Below are 25005 nucleotides of genomic sequence, written 5' to 3'. Positions count from 1 at the left end.
AGAAATGTTGCCAGAGGCTCATATGGGAAGGAAATATGCGTTATGGCCCTGAGGGTGCTAATGGGCCTTAATGGTCTTGACCAGTCTCAGGCGGTGTCCCCATCCAAACCCCTGCCCGTGAGCACAGGAACCCATTTAAGCTCAGTCTGGGACTTTCAGGCCTGGTACGAACTATGTTGTCAGGGTGCTGGTCTCTAGTTCAGCTACAGCTTTGCCTTGCCATGGACCACACTGATCTGTAGGTTGACTTTCTGGCTTGACTTTGGGCATGTCTTGTCACCGTGGACCTGCCTGTCAATCACTTGGTCTGATTCTGACCTGTGTATTTACTTCCTGGCTTAACCTGGGACCTGCTTCCTCACCGCGAGCTCACCTGAGGGTCTGGGCTATTGGTTGAACCTGGCCCCCACCTCTGGGTCTGCCCTGCTGCCCTGGCTCGGGTACTGTGGGGCTGGCCCTGGCTGGCGAGGTCCCTGCCTGCTGGCTGTGTTATTGCTCCCTGCCCCATAGGGAGCGGCTGGCCCTTTTACTCCCCCAGTATGCAGCTGCAGTTTCGAAGCAGCATGAATGGGGCGTGCACCAAATGAAGTCATCAGTATCAAAGGTACTTGACTCTAGGATTTCAAAAGCCTGAGGTAAGTAGGTCTCTTTCTGATATCACTTATACAGCTTTAAATCAGCAGTAACTGTACTGAAGGTAGTGGAACTATCCCCCAGTGTAAGAAGTGCTACTAAATTGTATTTTCAGATGAAAGAAGGGGAGCCTTAAAAAAGGAGTATGAGGCAGCTTTAAGAAATAGTCCTGGAGTTCAGGAAAGTAAGGACACTTATGACCTATGAGGCTGTAGTAATGTATCACTAAATCATTAACAAAACTTGAATGGCAAGAAACTGTAAACGCCTTTCCAAATCATGATTCCTGGACCTGCCAATTCTACTTCATGTTCTAGCAAAAATAAAGATCTGTCTACAGCCTTACTAGTGAGGACTGGACCTAGTATGCTTTTTCTTTTTCTGCTAGGAAAAATGACATTAGAAATGGACTTAGGAATTCACATCTGGGAGAGGGCCCTGCTTGATAATTTCTCAGCTGTTCTGAGCTGCCTAGGCAGTGTAGAACACTCTGGCCCATCACCTCAGTATTTAAGTAAGCTTATTGGGATCTAGAAACTCTTTCCTAAAAGTCCATGCGTCTGACTGTGTGCATGTTTATTTTCAGCTGCTATTTATTTCCCAGTTTCTGTTCTATTTCAGTTTTATTGTCAAAACCTAATTCTGATGAAGCTCTGGCTTTGATCCCTGAAGCTTCAGCTGTGCAGTATCTGAAAACTATAAGTGGAAAAGCAAAGTGTTCTAGTCCCTTAAAAAAGACAAGGGAAGGATTAGAAATTACACTGGCTAAAGAGTCCATAGATATAGAGTAGAATGGGGATTTTTTTTTTTCTCTCCCCAGAATGTACCAGGCAAAGATCTGTAAGAACAGAACAAGCTTAAATGACTGTGCTGGTTTTGGCTGGGACAGAGTTAATTTTCTTTATAGTAGCTAGTATGGGGCTATGTTTTGGATTTGTGCTGGAAACAGTGTTGATAACACAGGGATGTTTTAGTTCCTGCTGAGCAGTGCTTACACAGAGCCAAGGCCTTTTCTGCTCCTCACCCCACCCCACCAGCGAGGAGGCCGGGGGTGCACAAGAAGTTGGGAGGGGACACGGCCGGGACAGCTGACCCCAACTGACCAAAGGGCTATTCCATACCATATGGCGTCATGCTCAGCATACAAAGCTGGGGAAGAAGAAGGAAAGGGGGGAACGTTCGGAGTGATGGCGTTTGTCTTCCCAAGTAACCATTACGTGTGATGGAGCCCTGCTTTCCTGGAGATGGCTGAACACCTGCCTGCCCATGGGAAGCAGTGAATTAATTCCTTGTTTTGCTTTGCTTGCGCGCATGGCTTTTGCTTTACCTATTAAACTGTTCTTATCTCAACCCACGAGTTTTCTCACTTTTACTCTTCTGATTCTCTCCCCCATCCCACACTGGGGGGGAGTGAGCGAGGGGCTGCGTGGTGCTTAGTTGCCAGCTGGAGTTAAACCACGACAGTCCTTTTTGGTGCCCAGTGTGGGGCTCAAAGGGCACAAGATAACAACAGGTTTGACTGGAATGTGCTAGGTCAAATTTATAGCTGTTATTGCTGTTTAGCTATTACTGGGCAGGCTTCCGTGCTTGCCGTGGGGCTTGCTTGCCTCACTGTATATTACAGTCTAGTGCTTGTTAGTGGCTGCTTTTTGCTTTTGCTGCTTGCTGTACTGCTGTACTGCTGATCATCTTACTGTGCTGTGCCTGGGAACATTTTGATAACAGCAGTGGCCGTGCACCTGGGCTGGCAGATGGCCAGGGTTTCTGTGCTGCTGTACTGGACAGGCTGGAACTCCAGTGTCAACTCGAGGTGAAGGGACTGTGGCCTGTGGATGAATCCACGTGGGAGCAGGACACCCCAAAGTGCCTGTGGCCGTGGATAAGTCCACACCAGAGCAGCTACACCTCGAAGTGTCTGTGGCCGTGGTTATGTCTGTGCCGCAGCAGGTATACCTCTGAAGGGCTTGTGGCCCAAGGATAAGTCCACGCTGGAGAAGGTACACCTCGAAGCATCTGCGGCTGTGCATGAGGTCATGCTGGAATACCTCAAATTGTGTGGCCACGGATAAGCCCATGACAGAGCAGGTACAGCCCTGGAGGGACTGCAGCCATGGGTAAGGCCATGTTGGAGCAGGTTTACTTCTGGAGGGCCTGTGGCTGTGGGTAAGGCCACGCTGGAGCAGGTGTATCTCTGAAGGCATTGTGGCTCATGGCACTTTGTTGCCCAATGACACTTTGTGGACATTTGTGGACACTTTATGGACATTTTACAGACATTTCACAGGGGAGGTCCATAGACTAAGGGAATGATATCTGTGTATTATATCAAAGGATGGGAAGGGGGTTGGTGGGTAATGAGAATGTATTGGATAATGTAGGACCTGAGCATGATGTAAATGGCATGGAATAAGGCAGTGTTATGATCGCAGTTTCCTTATCTAGATCTTCTCTGAATACTGTGTCTTGCCTGCTCATCACTGGTGTTCACTGTGGGCTCATCCAGGCTGAATCAAATATTAAAATATGACTTTTTCTCTTCCTTGTCTGAAAGCAAGTTCTCCTAGGTTTCACAGAATCACAGAATTGTATAGGTTGGAAAAGACCTTTAAGATCATCGAGTCCAACCATAAACCTAACACTGCCAAGACCACCACTACACCATGTCCCTAAGCACCTCATCCAAATGTCTTTCAAATACCTCCAGGGATGGCGACTCAACCACTTCCCTGGGCAGCCTGTGCCAATGCTTGATAACCCTTTCAGTGAAGAAAAATTTCCTAATATCCAGTCTAAACCTCCCCTGGCACAACTTGAGGCCATTTCCTCTTGTCCTATCACTTGTTACCTGGGAGAAGAGACCGACCCCCACCTCTCTACAACCTCCTTTCAGGGAGTTGTAGAGAGCAATAAGGTCTCCCCTCAGCCTCTGCTTCTCCAGACTAAACAATCCCAGCTCCCTCAGCCGCTCCTCATCAGACTTCTGCTCCAGACCCTTCACCAGCTTCGTTGCCCTTCTCTGGACACGCTCCAGCACCTCAATGTCCCTCTTGTAGTGGGGGGCCCAAAACTGAACAGATACTCTTGGAGATACTCTTAAGGTTATCGGATTTGTTCATCTGACAAACCTTAAAGTAGTGAGGAGGAAATGAATACTTGAAATACTCAGCCTATGTGGGTGTACAAACAGAGAAGCCTGGCTTAGCCACACTGACTGCTTTTCCTCTGTCATGCTGAGAAAACACTACACAACTCATTCACTCTCTACATTCTACCCACTTTCTTATTTACTCCTACAACACTGGGGAAGTGCCTTCGGTATGTCTATGCAGAAGAATTGAGCCCTAAAAATGAGGTGTATTCCTGATATGAATATTAAATACAGTGAGGAATAAATTATATTAAAGTGTCTGGCTTTATATCTGCTTACTATGTTACTATTCCTGCCTTGGAGCAATTGTATGTGTTCACACTGGAAGCTCATCTGATACAGCAGTATGTGCATGTACATGTTTAGAAGAAGCCTTCTGCTGATTCACAATATATCAGTCAGTGTTAATTTTAAGCAGTAAGGATTAAAAGTTTAGGCAGGTGGGTCTTGCAGTCCTATTTATCTTTACTTAAAGTAGGACACGGCTCCAGACTATACCTGTCTTGCATTCTCAGCCAATGGATTTGTTCAGAGAAATAGGAAGCTAAGATGCTCAGATACCAAAATTATTTGGTGTTATTCATATGTCAAGTAGCAATGACTTAATATTCTTATTTGAATGTTGTTTCTGCTACATCCACCTATGTTACCTGTATTCATGTATAAATTCTTTCCTGATGGAACATCAGGTCAGTATGCCAAATGCAGCTGTACCTGCTGGCTTTAATGCAAACCAGGGTGACTGACTATAGGCTAAGGAGACTGACATGTCCTGTTCCATATGAATTTTTTGACTCCCTAGTGACAAAGGGTGCGGTATGATTTATACAGAAATATTTGTATGTCAACATGAGCTTCTGTGTGTGTCTTCATTAAGTATTCCAAGGCATCTTCAGATCTTGGACAGCAGTGTGGGATGTACATTTGCTACATGGGTGCCCTTGGTATTGGTTTTAATAGAAGGACAATGACTAAGGAGGAACAGCCATCCCTTCTCATGTCTGGCTGGGGCCCCTCACGAGCAGGTTTGAAGCATATCAGAGAATGGGGTACTAAAGAAGTTGGCAGTGATAATGTCAGTGCCACGGGCTTTTTATCTAGGTAGGTTTCCCTAATTAGACTTCTAAAATTGGCAGTTTCCCTGAGAACTAAATACAACAGGGAAATAATATAATGTGCTTAAAGGTCACCTAGCTTCATGGACAACTCTTTAGTTCTGCCCACCAGAGGGGTCAGAAATCTTCCCCAGCAAGGTACCTGGGTGTTCCTCAGGCGCAGGGAAGCGTTCAGTTACTCTAAAGCCAGTTTTGCTGGCATCAAACCATCTGGTCTCAAATCACCCAGCAACAGAAGGGCTAAAAGCTGTCACTCTGAATAGCTTTATTGCCTACCACTTTGGCAAGTCGAGTCTGAATTTGACTAAAATCACAGCTTGTAGCAAGAATATTTATGAACCAGGAAACCCTCCTGTGAGCGTATAAGGGCAATTTTATACATATATGTATACCGCACCCCCTCCCCTTCCTCCTGTCTCCATGTAAGCAGCGCAGCAATGCGGCCACCCTGGTTGCCTAGGAAGCCGATTGCTGCTCCTAAGGGATCTGTTTAAAATTCCGATCCAAATTCTAGTCAGGTTTGTGAGACCCTGGGAATGGAGCTGTTGAAGTGGTGGGTACTTTCCATTTTTTTTGCCTCTCCTCAGCTCCTCTGGACTGAGAGAAGGCAGCTGTGCTGCTTTGCTAGACAGAGCAGCTGGACTTGGTTACCCCTAGAACCAATTAAGTGCTGTAAGAATGGCTTGCCTTATTCTGGGGAGACAGAAGGAGCTGTTTGGGATCATAAATGACACTGGAGAGTAGTTGTGTATGTATGCAGTTATTTTAAGGGTCGTTTTTGAGGCTTTTTCTAAGCACCTGCTGCCTTTTTGGGCATTTGTACTTTCATCTGAGCTGTTTGAAATGCAAATAAAAGCAATGATACATATTCAGAAAGTCTGAGACCTGTGTTTCGGAAGACTATGCTAAACCCTTTGTGGAGTTTCTTTTTGGAAGCTAATCCTAGTGGAAAATTACTAAATGGAGCTTTAAATAGGTGAAATAATAAGCTAGCCAAATAGTGCACCTACTAGAGTGGCAAAAGGTGGGTGCTCGCTCCAAGTCGGTTTCCATCTCATAGCCCTACACTGCTCACTACTATTTGGAGAGGCAGAGTGGGGTGATTTAAGAGCAAAGTTCCTTAACATTTAATTTTGGTTTAAGGCTGTTGTTCAAGAAGTTGTCTGTCACATCTCCTATGTGCTATTCAAACTTAGGTAGGTGTTTGGAATAACACCTGGATAAGAATCTATGAATAGAATAACTGATTATCAATGTAACCAATACTCATTAAAAGAGATCTGGGATGGTAACAAAAGCTAGAGTTTGAGTCACTTGTTTGTGCTCTCAAATGAGTGCAGGATCTTATTTAAAACTGCTTTGAAGCGTGAATTATGAACAGGAGCTCTTTGATCAGAACTGATATATGACATGTCATAAGGCATTATGTCAAAAAGAGAAGTCACTTAAGCTTCCTTTCCTGTGGCAATGAGTGAAAGGAGAGCTATGGTTCTCATACTGTGTCTTACGCTAGCATGTCCATACCGAAGAAATTTGGCTACAAAGACTACCGCTGAACCTCTGCAAAGTTGAAACAGGTGTTAGGTTTTCTGTTGGGGAGAAATCAGCAATGCATGATATGGGTATTTTCTTAGCATACTTATAAAGTCTATTTATATTGCACACGTTCTTCCATGAGTGTGGTCCCTCACAGACTTCCTCTTTCAAAAACTTCAGCCCCATATATAGTTTGTGGTTTCTGCTGCTTGCAGTTGCAGTAATTTCTCCATAAAGAAGTGACAACAAGCTCTTTTCTTCAAAATATGACACCCTGTTTACACATTTAGAAAAAGCAGAATTGGAATGTGATGTGCAATATTGCCGTTTGGTGATACCTATCCCATGGATACTAAAACTACCTTTATAAGTAGCTGACTGCAATGTTGTTGAATGACTTGATTAACTGGTCTTTGTTATTCTGACATGCACTGGCAATCCTCTTGTGACCATGTAGGGTCCTGCTGGGATAGAATGTGGATCTGCTGGGTGAGATGCCTGTATTTTAATCCCATGGTTGGTATGCATCCAGCTGCATGACAGTGGGGCTTGGAAAAGGAAGGAGGAGGAAGTAGTGGGCCAAACTAACTATTCAAGTTATTTTTGTTCAGAGGTCCTGATTTATTTTTGGAAATCCTGCAACTAAATCAGATTATTTTCCAAATGAAGGAGTATTATATACCTGATTATACTCCAGGACATAGAGTCATGTGCAAACAGCAGTCTTCTGTTCACTCTGAAAAATAAACAGGGTCTTTTATGATGCTATCCAGAAGAAAGGGGAATATTGGCAAGTACAGCCAGATAAGGCATCTTCTGCTGTGTCTGTTTAATACCACCTAGAAACAATGTAGAATTTCTCATTATTATTTGGGTTTAATCAACCAGTGAAAGAGTAGAGGAAAAATAATGAAATATGTGGTAGTATTCCTAGTATACACTTTAATTGCTGATTGCTTGATTACTTCTGAAACTGATGAGGCTGAGTGTGATGATATTATCAGGAAGTTAAGCCTGAGAGCAAGAGATGAAAACATAACATTTAACATGAACACGACACACTGCAAAATAGCATGTTTGAGGGTTGAATTGAGTGACTCCCTGCAGAGATAATTGAAATGCTGTAAAGCTATAGATGTAGAAATGCTGACGAATAAGATAATAGGCAGCCTCTGTAGAAAACAGAAGCTGCTGTAATGCAATAGAAGAGTTAGAGAAGTCTGGGCAAGTGGCTGTGGCACCATATCCAGACCAATGGTTATGACATGATTAAAAGATTCCAAAAGATCCAGTGAGACTCGGAGTGAGGTAATTTAACAATATTGGCAGCCCAGGAGGTTATAGAAATATAGTGTTGAAATATACACAAGCCACCAAGGCACTCAAAGCTATAAAACCAGGCATAACTTTGTCAGGCATTGGATAGGTATGCCACCTGACACTTGGAATGATGCAGGAACATGCACAAAGCAACTGAAAGAGGTGCCACTAGACTTCAGGTATGCGGTGGCAAAAACCAGGCATAAATAACTGTTTTCAGCGGGGTTTCCTTCCAGAACTGCCAGCAGTTTCTTTAAATACTTAAAAGCAGTAGGACTGAGACACAAAGCATCTCAGTCAGTAATTAGCGAACTGAAAACTGTGCTTGCTAAGAATGGGGCATTGTCAGGAGGGACCTTTTGCTAGATAAAGAGTAAGGACTCTCAGGCATTCAAGCATGTAGCTGAGAAACCCAGCCAAAGTCAAACAACGGAACTGAAAAAATGATTCAGACCACTGAAACTCTTGTGTTCTTAAAAGAAGAAAAAAAAAAACCCTTACAAACGTATAGGGCCTGAAACTGTTAGAGTGAAGAAGTAACCCTAGAACTGAAATACCTTACTCAAATACTACCTCATATCAAATACTCACATAGTTCAAATGTACAATAGCTTAGAAGTGCCTGAAACCCTCCTTTATGAGCAAAATTGAGTGCAGTGATTTACTTCTCTCTCTTCCCACTCACTTGTGCTTATGTACTACACTCCATTTCTGTCACAGCTTTTAGGAGCATTTAGGATCTAGCTGGTATTTTGGGTAAAGTCTTTGGGCTTACTTCTTGATTTTCATTTCTTGCAAAAGTATTAGCTGTTGGATTAAACAGAAAATTGAATTAATTTATACTATAAACTGTAACTGATTGTGTACTATGTGTGTTAGAATTTGTCTGCAGGAGAGCCCTGATCCAACCCTTACCTTCTCCCAAGAATCTCCTACTCAAAAACTCTGGCAAACGGAAGGATGTGTAGTTGCTCTGACTCTGTGACTAGAAATGAAGGAGGGGGGGGGGGAAACCCCCACCACCCAGTTGGAAACTGTTTTTTTCCTCAAAAAAACCCCAACCAAAAGCGGGAGGGAGAAAAAAAAAAAAGCCAGGATTAGGATCAGGAGTTTGGAAATCCCAAGTAAACGATAAAGTTAGAACTGTTCTCCCTGGGTGATGGGGCTGCATTTCACCATGACCTCTGTAATTCAGGTTGTCAGTTCACCTTGTGGGATTGAGGTCAGACAGAGGAACGCTACAGTGTTTTGACCACATATAATCGTGGATTGTCTCAGTAGCAGCTGCTAGTGGATGTTAGTGAGCGAGCTCACAGTTTTAGCGTCCGTACGCGCTCACGGCTACCGTTTGGTTAATGCAACAAAATTTTTGTTAGTTGATAGCTAATTCACCCTACTGTAAGGACATCCTTACAGTACTTGCTGGAAGAGCAAATTCTGATTATACGAATAGTATTTGCACTATGAGAAGTTCATTGGATGCATAATGGTATGTATAGGAGAAAGTAGATCCAATTGACAAGAATATCAAGAGAGGTGATATGGTGGGACTGCGCGTAACTCCAAGTCTCCTCCAAAGACAGTAGTTGCAGTTGTTCTGCCCTGCAAGTATTCCGTTTGTCTCCTCTAATTTCATCTTTAAAATCCAAGTGTATGGGGTTTCTGCAGAGAATTTTTCAGGCTGTTAACAACTTTTGAATACATAGTCTTTTGGATTATAAATATCATAATGACTTTATCTCTAATGAAGTTGATATCTTTTGTGTGCCTAGACAACCATATTTTATTCTCCAAAGCAAAATCATTCTGAGAAGAAAATTAAATCCTTTCATTACATGGAGAACAGATTGACAGTTCCTGAATCCCAAATCTTTTGTGAATTGCACATTGTTCTGGATGGAGGTAGAAATGTAACTGCCCTGGCAAGTATTTGCTATCATGGTAAATCACTGTTTCCATATGGAGATGATTCTTCTGTAAAGAACGTATTCCCCTTTCTGGGTAAGGAAAGGCCAGATTTCTTTGTGCTATGTCGGGCACTATGCAATCCTAACATGCCCTGAAGTGATCTAGTGAACAGCAGTCAGAAGTCTCACTGTTCCACATCTAGGGTCCCATAATTTGTCTTCTGCTCTTCTGCAAACCATTCTTTTTCAGATGGTCAGCACTGGTTTTCTAAAAAATAAGAAAATCATTATGGTGCATTAGCTCTAATCTGATGTGATGCTGGTAGCGGGGAAGAGCAGCAGTGTCTGTGTATTTGATGTGTAGCTGTCATTTGGCAGGCCAACCACCACGCTGCTGAGCATCTCTGGGTATGGTTTGTAAAGAGCCGCAGTTGGTAAAGGCACCAGTCTTCTGATCTGCAGATGGATGACCACTTTCCACATCACTGTGCAGTCTGTTGGTTAAAACTAGATTAATTCCTACTTCTTACCCCAAAAGGAAAGAAGATGGAGAACCTCAGCACATTTCCAGGTGAAATCATACCAGTCGGGCAAAAGTACTGGTCTAGCTAGTACATGCCCAATCTTTTTGCTAGGCATGTTGACTCTGTGGATGTGCGGTATCAAAGCAAGCAAATTTGGCTCCATGCTGCTATTTACGGGCAGTGACCACCGGTCACCACGACCCAAGAGTAGAGGCCATGCAGATAAGTAGCTTGGCTGGCAGAGCAGTGTGACAACGCAGTTGGAAGCTGGCAGAAGTATGCAGGGTTGCAAGTGGAACGGCAGGAGTATGTGAACCACATGTGCTCTTTGAGGTGACTCCTGACTGCAACAAAAACGCCCTACAGCCATTTGTCATAAAAAATGGTGCCAAATGTTTAGTGTCAGCGTGTCTACTTTGATCACCCAGTATTTGCATAGGTTCTGCATAGACATGTCAAAGTAGGTGTGTAAAGGGAACTAAGGCGTTCCCCAAATCTGCCGAATTGATTTTATAATCTGTTTTAGGGATACATGAAAAATTGATGTATTTGAAAGACGATCAACATGTAGGATTAAACAAGCACTCCTGCTGGTAGAGAAGAATTGGCTCCTATGAGGGGAAAGGCTGATTAGCTGGGAGCTGCTTTGTTGGCGACAAATCCTGGCGAATACTTTGCAAGTTATGAAGTGACTTCACTTGCACCAGCTATACAAGGGAATATGTTTTTTTTTTTTTTTTTAATTGAAATTCGTGGAATTCTCCTTCGACAAGGACTTGAAATCGACATTTCTTACAAAGGGCCATGACAACTTCCAGCTGTACTTCCCGGTAAGTTAAGTACGAGAAGAATTTGCGAGCGGAGTCACTGGCAGTAACCATTTTGCTTAGCTGCGTTAGATGCTTGTGCTGTATCTCCAGGGAATTGGTGGCCACCTACTCAAACGCTGGAAGCAGCAGGAAGTTGAAAAACAGGGCTCTGATGTGGGGGAACTCGGACGAGGTGCCCGCTGTTGGTCACGGAGCCTCTGGCTGCTCTCCCGCAACCGTGGTCATGAAAGAAGTCGTCCTCAGAGGGCGGAAACCGCCCGGGCCCTTGCCGTGCGGCCCGGGGACCGCGTGTGCCGCGGGCAGCGCCGGGCGCCCCCTCCCCGCCCCCCGCCCGGCTGTGGGAACGGCGGCCCGGCGGTCCCCGCGGCGCTGGGCGCGCACCCGCCCGGCGGCGGGGAAGCCGCGGCCGGGGAGCGGAGGCGGCGCGGGCAGCACCGCCCCGCGGGGAGTCACGGCGGGGCGGGGCGGGGACCCCCCCCGATCCGGGGCGGGCGGCGGGCGGCAGGGGGCGCCGGCGGGCGGCGCGGCCGCTCGGGGGCGGCGCTGGCAGGAGTCGGGGCGCTCGGCGGGCTGCCGAGCCGGAGCCGTGGCCGTGGCGTGGCGGCGGGTAGCGGCTCCAGCTCCGGCCCCGGCCCCGGGAGGAGGCGCTGACCGCGGCAGGGCAGGTAAGGGGACGCTGCGGGCGGGGGTGTCCCCCCGGCCGGGCAGGTGGGACGGCGCCCCGGGTGCGCTGCCGGGGAGCACTCGGGCTGGTGCCCCGGTACGACCCGGCGGTATCTGCGGTGCTTCCCTCCCCCCGTTAAACGCTCGGCGGCTCCGGCGGGCGGTCGCTGCCGACGCCCGGGGAGAGAGGGGGTGCGGCTCGGGCGTTTACGGCGCGGCGGGAGCGGCTGCCCCGCGCCCGGCTCCGAGGGCCGGGAAGGGTCTGCTGCGGTCCCGCCTGCCCCGCGTACCGGGGAGACCTGGGGCAGCGGAAGTGCCGCGGCAGCGGCAGTCTCGGCCGGGCTGACTGAACCGGCCCGGCGGGCGGAGGGGCTCGGCCGGCGGCGAGCTGCCCCCGCAGCCAGCCCGGCCGCCTCCGCGAGGCCTCGGCGGGTAAACTTCGCCTCCGGGATGGCACCCGCGGGCAGACACCCGGCTCTCGGCACTGACGGGCTTCGTGCGAGGCGTGCGAGCGGTCCGGGCAGTTCAGCGGCTTCGGAGCGTGCGTGCGTGCACACATCGGGCAAGGCAGGAGCCCGAAAGGGGCTCGCCAGCCCCTCGGAGCCTCTGGGGTGACAGGCTTCGTGTTTACCAGCCGTGGCTGGCAAATCAAACGGTGCCGTCGCAGAGCGGCTGTGCTTCGCCGGTGCGCTGAGACTTTGTCATCTATTGTTGGCTGATCTGCTGTGGCTGGCGTGGAGAACTTACTTGAATTGTCTTCTTTTTGATGCCTGTTGTCTTTAGTGTATCTGATAGCAGTCCCTTCCATCGCATATACTTTCACCTAAATATCTCTAGAGCCTCGAACAGACTTCTTGGTGTATTTCTGTGCTGCAGGTTCCTGAAGAATAATCCTGAACCGTTTGACAAGCACGGACTTTTCATCAGAAGTGTGTTCTGACATGGAGATCATCTTGGCCTTCATGCAGAATGTTGCACTTAAAAAATAAAAAAACCCGAAAATCTGTGAAAGTATTTTTTTTAAATGTTCGGAAGTAAGGGGTTAAACAGTGTATTTGTAAATACTGTAACCTGGATTTCTGGATAGGCCACTTTACATAAAGGCTGGGACAATGGAAATGACAGTGGGAAGACTGTGTGTGATGACTTTACAAGCCTTTTATTTTGTCTGGCATTATAGTCTGAGATGCGCATCTAGTTCAGACCTTAAATATTCTCTTTTACACATTTTACAAATATAGTTTCATGTGGATGGAGAAACTACAGAGTAAGTGGCTCTATCCTTGAGTAACTGCAAAAGCTGTCACATATAATAAGTTATTGTGCCAGTATTACAATAGTAATGGGATATTAAACCATACATTTTGGCAGTAAGTAGCTGTAATACTTATGCCCTGTTTTGACGTCTGTAGAAGGAGGATTAGCTCAGACAGAATTTCTCGTGGGAGGGTGTGAGTGGGATGAAAAGCAAAAGCTGCTTAATTTTAATCTTCTCAGAAAGGTAACTAAAAGTAGTGCACATGGTTAAAACACATATGCTTCTCTCTCTAATGGCTTTCAATTGTAGTCTCTTAAATATTTTATGTAAACTCAGTAGTGCTGAAACATTAATTTTTCTCAGATTCAATACATACTAAATGAGCTCCCTGTTCTGCAAAAAAGGAAGTCTTGAGAAACAGCAGGGTCTCGTGTGAAGGTCTAACAACAACAGAGCTACAAAACTGCAGGGGTGTAACTAAAGCTATGTATCTGTACCTGTGTACCTAAACAGGGGTGTACCTCTGGTTAGACTTCAGGCATTTAGTTATATTGTTTTGCTTTCATAATTGTGAACTTGCTTTTCTCTAACAGCCTTCATTTGTCTTTTGGGCTTTTTTAGTTTAAAAAGTGGGCATCTTGGAATGAATGCACACAAAAAGCAATGCTTCAGGGCGTGCAAAACTACTGTGCCCATGAAGTTTGCTTTCTCCAGTGGTTTTACAATGAGGTGTGTATTTTTACATACTTATCTTCCCTCACGACTGCCTTAGACGAAAGAAACCTTAAGTGTCCTATGAGGTTTCTTATGTAGGTCTTTGTTCGTTTTCATAATCTCATAGGAGACCTCTGAAACTAGACTTCGGCTGAATTTTTCTGGATGCTTTTTCTGCTGAAGTTGCAGATTTTTTAAAAATTTATTTTTTTTTTTAGTTATAAAAGTCTCATATCTTAAGTGTGTCTACATATTATTGACCAAAAGATGAATGATGAATTACGTGGTCCTAAGTGTGGCTTTTATCTGGGTTTATGGTCAGTTCTAGTTGCATATTCTCTTCCTCTCCCCAAGGTTTTTATTCTCTTTTAACTAATAAAAAAATTGGCAATTAATATGCAAAAAACCCACTGTGAGATGCGTGTTGCTCACAAACATACATCAAATAAGCATAGGAATTAAATTTTAAGCCACCTACTAATATAGGCTTTATGATTTAGGTATGCATATGATGGATGCTACAAAGGAGGTGGTGGTACCTTAATTGTTCAAGAGGGTGGAGTCTTCAAGTCTGCCTCTACCAAGATGATGAAGGTGCTCTCTCAAGGAGTATTGGGAAGTGCACACAAAGCATGCAGCTATTGCTTTAGGTGTTAAAGAAATCATTTGGTGAAGGAAGTATGAGAGGATTAAAGGAGGTGGTGTTTGTTACAGGTAATACAGGAAGGTTTTGGGAGTTACTGGTAGATGCTCAAGATAGTTACTGATAAGATGCAGGAAAAGACAGCCTGGCAGCTCAACTGTGCTGGCAAGCACTTGACTAGCACACACAAATGCTGCTAGACAGCAGCCTCAAGAGTGAGGAAAGATTTGCTTAAAAAGAACCTCCATGGTCCAAATGTTGAACAGACAGTGTGGTTTGGGTCAAAACCGTTCAAGCAGTGCGTCGCCTTTGGGAAGTGTTTGAACATAGCCTTTAATCTGGACTCGCTGGGAGAGGGAGTCAGTAAGCAAGCTATGCATTGATTCACATTCAGAAGGTTGTATTTAAAAATACTCTAGCTTGGGTGGTAAATTATATATGAAAATGAAAACTTAAATTGTGTAGCAAAAAGGGAAGAAATGCCAAATGCCTGGGAGGAGACTTTAAGTGTAGATTTCATGCAAGGTTTCTACTTGCATGGGTTTTAGTGTTGTGGTGATTTTACTGGAATTGTACTAAAATACTGCAGTACTGGTAAAAAGATTGTGCTTTAAAATACAGAAAAAAACTTTTTTTTCTTTGAAATGCTTTCCAGAATGCTTTCTGTAATGAATGCAGGCCAATGTATGGTATAAATTACACAGAAATAGAAATAGAAATGGAAACAGTTGATCATAAAGCTACATATAGGATAATGACGCCTGAAGGTTTATGTAGCAGCATTCCAGAAAGATACTAGAAATGTTGTACAGACCATGACACACTTCGTGTTCTGTTAAAATCAGGCTGCACTTTGGTGAAACCTAAATGGAGTCCCCTTAAGCAAGTATTTGCTTTCGCAAACCATTTAGGGCAGAAAGTTTTGGGAATTTTTTTGTCTAAAAATTGTAGCGGAGGATACACGAGTCTTGACCTGTGTCTGTGCAGGAGCACGTGAGCTTTGCCCATGTGGCTTGCTTTGTCGCATCGGGTTTAGGTTAGAATTCAAAATTAATGTTCTTGTTTGTCTTGAAAGTATTAGATGGTCTCTGATTACAGCTGGGCTGTGAGACTTTTTTTTGCTCGGTGAAGAAACAAAGAGTGGGAAGCTGTACTGTGACAATCACTGTTTATGATTCTTTTTAAAAAAAACAGATAATGTCATTTTACTGTGTTCAGTTAACACCTGAATCATGGATGTAATGGTTCATCCTAAGCAGCAAGAAAGAGCATTTTTTTCATTGTGCCCATTGATAATGGGAACGCTAGCCAGGAGGGCTACAAAGAAAGGTTGGATGGTAAGTGTGTGATTCTGCGGTAAGTGGTTCTGATGACAGGCAAAGGATTCAGATCAAGATTGACAGGCTATTTCATATTGATTAGAGAGGTAAACTGGGAATTGAAAAGCTAGATAGCTGGCATATTTCTTAAAAATAGCTGATTTTTGGAAGCTGAAATAATTAGGCTTATTTTTTTGTGCCACATGGTAAAGACACTGTTCAGAAATGCTGTTTGCCAATACTAGTCAGTAACTGTTTTCCAGCTGTTTCATCCATAGTTTCTACAGCCACCTCAACTTTTTCATGTACCAAGACTGAAGTCAGTTTCCCCCGGAAAGTTGTCACATGATTCATGGCTTCCCTTGAGAAAATAAAAAAATAAACACCATAACTTTGTCTCAGTGTCTGCTATGATAAATTCCACAATTACTTAATTAGTGGACGATACGGTACTATGTTTTCCTAATGCTGATAGTCTCTGGTGATAAAAAGGGAGGCCCTGTGAATACCTGGTCCACTCTCTTGTTAATGATTATTGTAAAAGGACAAAGCAATGCTGACACTGGATCTCGCGCTTTGCCATATTTTTCATGCTTTGTTCATCTTCCTCGCATCAGTGGTTACGATGTTGGTTTACTGATTGCCCCTGAAGTAGAACTCTGAACACAAGCTTGTGTTTCTGTCTAGGAAGACTTTTGGGTGCCTTCATGAAGAGCTTCTGTTGGGCCAATACATTTTGAAAACAACTTTGTGGAACTAAGCAACAAAAATGTGGGCAATGGGCCTTTCAAATGAAATGCTGCATTGTGTTTAATGCCAACGCTGTTTACCTAAACCTATTTTTATTTTTCCTTTTGAAGAAATAACTTGCCTGCTTGCACCTTTGTGTTCAGGCTGTCTCTAACTGTAAGATGGCGTGTTTCTAGAGGTTAGCTTATGCTGCTGCCATGAGGATCAAGGAAAAAACCGGGCATGCCCTTCTGCCAGCAGCACAGCAGTTTTCCCAGTATGTTGCCTGTGTTATTCCCCATTCAGCTATCCAGCAGCCCTGCAAGTTGGCAGTTGTACGAAGCATTGTGGGGAAGATAGGGCAGCAGAAAATGCTGACTGTCTGCTAACGCATCTGTGTAATCACCATTCTGGGGTTAGATTGCAGGAAGATAACAAAATTGCTGAATAAAGTCCATTTAGTCTTTTTTTGGCCTTTTTTTTTCTTTTTTTTCCCCCTGCAGTATGAGCTGCCAGCTGTTGGTGCTGCCACGGGTAATAGTATAGCCTGCAGAGAGAAACAGAAGTTTTCCGTTTGGAAGACAGGGAACAGAAGTGTGTATCTACCCCATAGTTTTGAATCCTTGTGCTTGTATAGAGGTGGTTGAATATGGAAGTGTTGGGTGACCTGGCATATGATGATAAGATGGAACAGATGCCATAGCAGGGCCATAGTCAGGAGAAAAAATATTTTGGGATGAGGGTCAAAATATAGCTTGAGCACAAGTATAGAACAGAAATGTAATCAGTAATGAAATAAATGTCAGCCCTTCCATCCCTCTTGCACAAACACTTCTAACATCAGGTTGTTGCACTGCCATTTTTCACATGTATAATTTAGATAATTTAGTAAAATTGTGTCGTACTTCATGGAAAGCTCTCAGTAATGGCCAAGTCACCAGATGTAAAATGCTATGTTTTAGGGTGAGCTGAAGGCGCGGCTTGCTAATGGTTACAGGTGGAGTCGTGGGTGAGTTGCCAGGGGAGCTTAGTGGATTCAGATTCTAGCAGTTTTCCAGAGGGTGAGGGATAAAGGACCAGCTGAAGAGGGGATACAAGATGGGATGGCAAGTAGGCTGAAAAGCTTGGAGTAGTTAAGTCAGCTCTCATGACTTAACTAGAATCTCCCCAAATCTGTTCAGTTTGAATACTGCGAGCATATCAACCTACCTGTGTGAACCCCTGAGAACTGTGGGCGTGTGACCTTCCAATATTAGAATATATACATGTGCAGGCAGGTTATAAATGGACCCAGTATAAGATCATCTGGAATTAAAAGAAGAAGGACAGATTTGGGAGCTCGGGTCCTCTTCTCAAATCCATCTAACCTGGGTGGAAGGGCAGACATGCAGAGGAAAATACTGTCCGTCATACTAATCTCATCTCAAATGTTGGATAGGATAAATTTGACCTGGTGTGGGAACAGAAACATTTTCCTATGATAAATTTGACCTGGTGTGGGAACAGAAACATTTTCCTACATTTATGAGCTTTCTTCACTGGTCTGTTTATTCAACTTGACTTCACTGGTTGATCGCAACTAGCTTTGAGTGCATCCCTGCAATGTTTGCTTTGGAAGTTACTGCCAGAAGAAGGTATTTGCAGCAGAATACAACCCCTGACACTGGAGCAGAGGGAGGCAGGTTCCTGTTCAGAGGCATGTTCACAAGTCTGTATTGGAAATGCATGCAGAGGGGAGTGTTATAGTAGGAGAGGGAGTTGTTCAAACAATTAAAACTGTAAAAAGTAAAAGCTTAACTAAAAAAAAAAGTATAACAAATCAAGCACGTTAACTGCTTTGCCTTTGTGTGCATTTTGGAGCTGTGATGTTATCTGATCAGCCACTGGCTGTGATCTGTGTGTGATTAGGATCTATGCTCATACAATTACGAGCATATGGTATATCGTTTTAAAATGGTAAGTTTAAAATAATTACATTCTGGTGCTGTTTTTTAAGAATTATTTAATTGTCTGTATGTTCTGGAATGGTTTTGCTGCCAATTAAGATTCAGTTCTGGCCTGGAGCCATCAAAATCATAAGGTTTCTTTCAAGTTTCATAATAATGTTAAAAAAGAGTTGCTCGGTTTCCTTTAAGGAAGTAAAAGCACTTCCTTTGTTTTTGTTTTTACTTTCCCTGCAGTTCAGAGACCTGTATGACCGATCATTGCATAGGAAAAGCAGTAGGAATATGGTGACATTCCTGAAATGGATGACGAAGAGTTGGGCTTGTGACAGATTTTCCAAGATAGTAAAATTTTGTTTCCACAGGGCCTCCAAAGTGATGTGCTGGACTGGAGGGTTGTTATGGACTTTGAATTTTTTCAGATTTCTACGTATACAGCTGTAGGACACTGACCTTATTTCCAACCAAAAAGAGGTAGTCAAGGCCAGATCAAAGCATTTGTTGAGAAGTTTGTCCGAGTGGAAGGATCTCTTGAACTAAGGGTTTAAATGGACCAAAAGAAACCAAAGTTAAGGACACCTACTCCTTGAAATATTTCATGCTCTCATACATCTGCTGTTCAAACAAGTAAACCAACTGAGACCTATAAAATCATAGCTGGAAAACCAAAGCCCGAAGCGTGGAAACTTTCAACAATTCCTAAAAGGAATATGAAAATGAGAGAAGAGGTAATTAAGCTAGCAAAGGAATTGCAGTAGTCTTTTCAGTACTTATGATTTGGGTATGCCATGAAGCCTGACTTTTTAAAAAGGGGAATGGTTTGTGATCCAAAGTTATTTAAAGACTGTTTAAAGCTTTGTAATTTGACAGATTTTATTATAGACTGGATTTCATTGATAAACTTAACACAACAGTGAAGCTTCTCTGTGGTTTGAAAGGGAGTAGTCCATGCTATGTCATGTCCTGTTCAAAATGCAGCTTCAAATTCAAACCCGCATCCATCTTCAGACTACCTGCCGCGCTCTGAGACCTTACAGCAGTGGCAGATCTGCGGGTTTCTTCCTGGTGAATGAAGTGGCCTTTCTCAGTCTTTGTTTTGGTAATCTAAAATGTGTAGGTTCCTTAGAGCTGGGGACTTTTTTTTTAGCTTTTTGGTTCATTTGAGCAGGTTTGTAGCTAGCGTAGTATGAAATGAATAGTCCTGATCAGCTGAGATGAGGGAAAGGAGGTTTGGGAAGGGAACAGCAAGAGACACTTTGCTGCTTTGAAATGCTACAAAAATGCACATGGCAGCAGCATGTGCTTGTTTTTAATGCTGTTGGTAGCAGAACTTTCATGGGGCTTTTTTTCTTAGTGAGGTGCAAGGACATGTTCTAAAATCTTTTATCTATAGCAGAGAATCAATCTGTAGCAAATATGTTTCTGTATAAACCCCGTCCTCAAAGCAGTGGTCAAAGGTAGACTAGTGTGTGACCTAGAAATTGTAGAATTGTATATTTACATGCAGTTTCTCTGTATTGTCAGAGAGAAAACAAAAATATTTGTTCAAAATAAGCAATTTGTTTCCATATTTCTTTGTTTGCTGCAGAAGGGGATGCTGTTAATCAGCTTTCAATGATGCTTTTTCCTGTTATTTGGTATGCTTTATGTTCTTTCTTTTACCTAATAGGAGTATAACAAATCTTCATGATATATTCATATTTAGAAAACCTGAAAGGTACTGCTTATTGAGTTTAGATTTTTGTTTCTGTTCAACTGCATAGGTGTGAAACCCAAGGGTGTATGAAGGCCCATGTTTTGCTCTCCTGTTTGTAGAAATTGATTATACATCCATTACAACTTAAAAAATAACAGCAGCAGTGTAAATTGGCTGTAACAAGAGCCGTAATGAGGGCGTATTTGGGCTTAGCACCTGATCTCTGTAAACTCTGAAGAAGGAAAACCCAATGGAAATCTGCTCTAGTGTGTTTTCATTCCTATGCTTTGGTGGCTTGCTTGGCAGTGTACTGGTTTAGAAACAAGTCCAGCAAGATAAGCCAGATACGTTGTGTGGCATCACAGCATCTGTCGCCATTCCTTCCCTGCATGCGTCCGATGAATGCAATCCTGTGGATCCTATGCTGGATGCAACCAGCAATAGCAAAATTAAAACTTGGGTCATATTTAGTTCTTGCAAGCAGTGACATAAATACAGACTTAAAGAAAAACATTGTGCTGACCGAAAGAGATTAAGACTTGTTTCCAACTTGTGCACCTACAGCAATTTTGGCGAATAACCAAGGAAAGAGAATACTGTGTGTTATATATACCTTTGGTATAGGGACATGTTGTATATATGATTATGTAGGTTTTTGGTTTTTTTTGTGTGTAGTTTTTTTGGTGTTGTTTTTTTTTTTTTTAATATATGGGTACTGACAGAATTACGATTGTCCAAAACCTACTAGGAAGGGTGAGGAAAAGTAATCAGTTCAGTAGGTGGGACTTGAAAATATGTAGAGGTACAGACTCTGTAAAAGGGACCGGATTAAAGGGTGGGGACGGTTTGCAGTGGTAGATGACAGAATAAGTCATCCTGTTTTCCTCTGGAAAACAGCAGTGAGGGGAAGAACTGTGTGGCACCTATTAAAAATAAAGGAATACGTCTCTACAGCTGATGGAAAGCAGGATCAGCATGACACCTGTAATTTGGAACCCAGAAGCCTTGTAGAAGGGCAAACATTTGTAATTGCAGAAGTCAGTACTCAGTCAATTGCCAACATACATCTCTACTTAAGGAGTGGGGTTCACAGGTTCCTGTGGGTGCAGCGTGGAGCTTTACCTGTGTGTTTCCCCTCATGTGGAGCAGAATTCAGCAGAAGAGGTTCTCATCTCGGCTCTGAGCCCCCCGGAGTGAAGTGATACGGCAGAGCAGCAGTGACTAACAAGTATGACTAAAGGTACTAATCAAAAGCAGAGAATTGCATGAGCTGGCAAGCATGAATTTTGATGCTGACCGTCACTTTGTCCTCTGATCTAAACAGATGTCTAAATCTGGCACAAAGTAGGACAGAAAGGAGACTACAGACAGGTTGCAATAAACATTCCATAGTTGTTTCTATGTGCAGTCCTGTTTTTCCTCTTTGTTTACAGTCAGAGCTAATTTAGACTCGTCTAAGTTCCTCCAGGCCCAGGCATGTCATCTCTATGTCCTGGCTGATGGGAACACTTGAAGTTCTTTATAAATAGACTAGTGAAGCTGGTAGGAGGAAAAATGCCTCTGCCGTCAGGATGCTGCCAAAGCCTGGCCATGATGGCAGCAAACTGTCTCCAAGTTGAATCTCTAAAGGGGCGAGTGTTCTGGGAAGAGGGGGAAAGGAGACTAAATTTAAAATGTTTTTATTTATCTATTTATTTATTTTAAAAGGAAGGATGTGCAGGACATAGAATTTATATTTGATTTGCAGCTGTTCAGAACTTCTCTCACATGTACTGATAATTTTAGGAATAGCAGAGAGACTGGAGAAGGAAAAGAGTGGTCTAGGGGAATGGCATCATCCCAGAGGAATTAGATGTTTACAGTACCTTACATTTTGGCACTATAGTTTCCTTCATCTCTAAGTTAGTTCATGCATTTACTTATTTTTTTCTTATTAATAGTCCTAGGAACGATTGATTATGTAGAAATAACTGCAGTACTGATACCCTTTAGTGACTACATGTCAAAAATTATTGTCCTTGGCCTTAAAAAAAAATACTGTTTTGGTGTTCAAGTGTTTTTAAGTGTGATTTTGAAATGTTACTGACTAAAAAGGATATTTACAGGTCACAGTTACGGTATTTCTTTCAAAAATTCTTGTTTGAATCATCAGAAGCATTTGGTTGAGAAGTGGTTCCTTGCAAGGTGATTAGTGGTCAGAGTACAGGGGAGGTAAGCTGATACACCTAAATGGTATTCTGTGGATGTGTGAAAAAGATAAAAGAATCAGACACTTAATGATTTTTTCATGCTTTTTAAGGTTTCCACACTTCCTCCCACCCCCCACCCCCCTTATCTTTTGAACAAAGATAACATGGGCATAATTTCATCAGAAAACTGATGTAAGTCTAAGGAAATTCCAGAAACCAGGAGATCTCTGGCTGCAAAATAAGTCAACTTCCAACGCTGGGAAACCCATAAAAGGTAGTTGTAATGTTATAATGTTACATTACATTAACTACAACATTAATGCACTAGGCATAACTTGAATATAGATGTCTCTGCATGACTGTGTTTATTGCCCAATTTTAAGAGATTCATAAACTTGTAGGTTCTAATTTAAATAAAAGAAATATATTCTAAAGGACTTGGACTGACAAAAATCAAATGCAAACCTAAACTATGTAAGAACTTGTTCTTCTTGCGTCTCAGCTGCTGATCTCTGAAAGAAGGCAACACATAATGGTGGCTTGAGGAGAACTGAATTGAAACAGAATTGAACAGAATTGAAAAGCTGGAAACTGACCTTTGAAGGATGTAAGCCGAAAACTGCTTTCCCAGAATTTCCAGTGTAAAACTGTGTGACAGTCCTCCTCAAACCTGAAAGCTGGTGAGGAGAAAGATGTTTAAAATGTTCACCATGTTATCTGCTTGTGCACCTTGAGATTTAAAAGCTAAGATCGGAGAGTCAAGTGGACCTTTTATTTTGAGAACAGCGGGTTATCTTCAAGGTGTGGTCAATTTTCAGTATGGGTAATGGTCCCTTCATCACTTCTGAATGCTAAGCAACTCTTCACCTTTATTTATTAAATCTAGCGGTAAATTTGCTGCACAGTGAAAATAATGAGTGCTGTAGAGAGGGACAAAATTGTTTGAGTAAGAGCTCTGTTTGATCCCTTGCCTTTAATGAAGTGAGAGCTTTTGTCGGTTGCTTTGACAGACCAGGCAATACTGCTGTGCCATTTTCAATAGCTTTTGCATATCTCAAGACTAGCTGTGCCAGTGTGAGGATTTTAGAACTGACTAGATAAGCAAGAAACTTGGAAAAGGAGAAAAGAGAAATTTAGATATAGATATTTTAATGTTCTAAATACTAAAATATATTAAACTTCAGCAACTTAGCTGTTAGTTTGTTTTTTTTTTTAAATCAGATGCTTGCTGCTAAAACGTTAAGTAATTTGAAAATAAAATTATCTTACAAGTAGCTATTAGTTTTTACATATCAACATGTAGCTATGCTCTGCTGGATAGGTGCTGCTTCCTGCTATTTCCGTGCGTGATTACCATGGAGCGGTACATGTTGCCTTTTTTTCTTTTTTTACCATGGCTTTCCTTATCTTCACTTGCATTTTTTTTTATGAGGCTGCTGACCTGTTTGTACTTTGTCAGGTTCTGGGTTTCCTGTGGTTACTAACTTCCAGCTTAAGTCACGGGGTGGGCTAATATAAGTTACATTACTGAGCAAGTTTTTTTTCAATTTTTTCAGTGATGAGCTGGTTTTACTTTTTTAGAAATGCATGTTTTTATGCCAAGTGATGTGACCTATTTCTCATAAATGCTTTTTAAAAAAAATGGATTGCTTGTTTCTTTCTGGTGGGAAAACGACTAATTATGATTAACAATATTGCAGATGCTAGCTTTGTTACTTTGTGATGCTATGCAAAACGCAACTTCAGTGTTGCAGGAATCGCACGTCCAGTTTAAATTGCTGACGTTACAGTCAGCTGCAGGGGTTTTGTGAGGGTTCCTTCAACGTGACGATTACAAGCATGAGTAACTAAGCAGGTTGTGCTGACCGGCGAATTGGTTCTGTTGAGTGCTCCCATTTCTTCTCTGTTCTGATGCTTGCCGTAGATCTTTGTAGCACTGGTTGATATGGTCATAACTACAAGATCCCAGCCACTATTTTTCATTCCTGCAGGGAAAAAAAGCAAATCCTTTGAAGCACCAAAGACAAGGTTTGGCTTGCACCACTTGCTGACACAACTGTTTTCTGGAATATCCAATTCAAGAGTATGAAGTTCTTCAGCTGTCTAAGAATGTCTGCATGCTGGTCTTGTGGGTTTTAGTAGATGAAAAGTGTACTCCCTGGTAGTCTGCTGCCAAATGGCTCTGGAATAATTGATGGGACATCACGAGTTAAAATGAAAGTAAAGGCAGAAGTCTTCATTATAATTGTATCAGGAGCTGTCACCTTCATTTCAGATGTCTTCAAAACAGGTTTTGTCAGAAAATAAGCCTGCAGATGTAGAGGAAAGATAAAAGATGCATCAAAAAGCAATTACAATTAAACGCTCTCTTCTGCAGTGTAGAGACATCAGACTAGTAAGTGCGTCCCTGTGTTCTTCCGTGACTTTTTCTAAAACTGTCTATGAATGTTACTCCAAATCAACCTTATGTTGTCTGTAGGCTTTTTGCTCTCCCTCCTAGGCTCTGTAAGCTTACTACAAAATATACCCCTACCTGTCTTTGGCATATAGTTAGGTACAGACTTCATGCTACCTTCCTTTTTGGGCAAAGTCACCATTTCTCTTTGCTGTTTCATTGCGACCACTTTTGCTCGCTTGTATTTCAGTAGGCAATGTCATGTTGATGTACCACATCAGATAAATACAGTAATTTTATTGAGGCAGACTTCGAAGAGTACTATTGATTATTTATGGAGACATGCTATTTTAATCAAGTAAATTCATTTAAGCTGTCATGGTGAGTCAGTGTAATAATGTGCTTACACTTCATGCTAGATAGTAGCTTTGTATTTTAGATGG

At 42.9% G+C, this 25005-nt stretch overlaps 1 protein-coding gene across 4 annotated transcripts in view; it reads left to right on the top strand.

Moving 5' to 3' along the window:
- Positions 1 to 11559: 11559 nt before the first annotated feature.
- Positions 11560 to 25005, top strand: part of PXYLP1 (2-phosphoxylose phosphatase 1) — a 60648-nt gene continuing 47202 nt past the window's right edge. For 2 of the 4 annotated variants that reach the window (XM_075507382.1, XM_075507379.1), the window contains exon 1: positions 11560 to 11678. The gene's annotated coding sequence lies outside the window, so the exon portion shown is untranslated. Of the gene's footprint in view, positions 11679 to 18647; positions 19011 to 22317; positions 22442 to 25005 lie in introns of those variants that run through there. The other 2 variants (XM_075507380.1, XM_075507381.1) reach the window with 2 other exon arrangements.

The sequence above is a fragment of the Mycteria americana genome, chromosome 7, assembly GCF_035582795.1.
Source record: "Mycteria americana isolate JAX WOST 10 ecotype Jacksonville Zoo and Gardens chromosome 7, USCA_MyAme_1.0, whole genome shotgun sequence".
Lineage (NCBI taxonomy): Eukaryota > Metazoa > Chordata > Aves > Ciconiiformes > Ciconiidae > Mycteria > Mycteria americana.
Note: the sequence above shows the minus strand (reverse complement) of the source record. Positions and strands in the feature narration are given on the sequence as shown.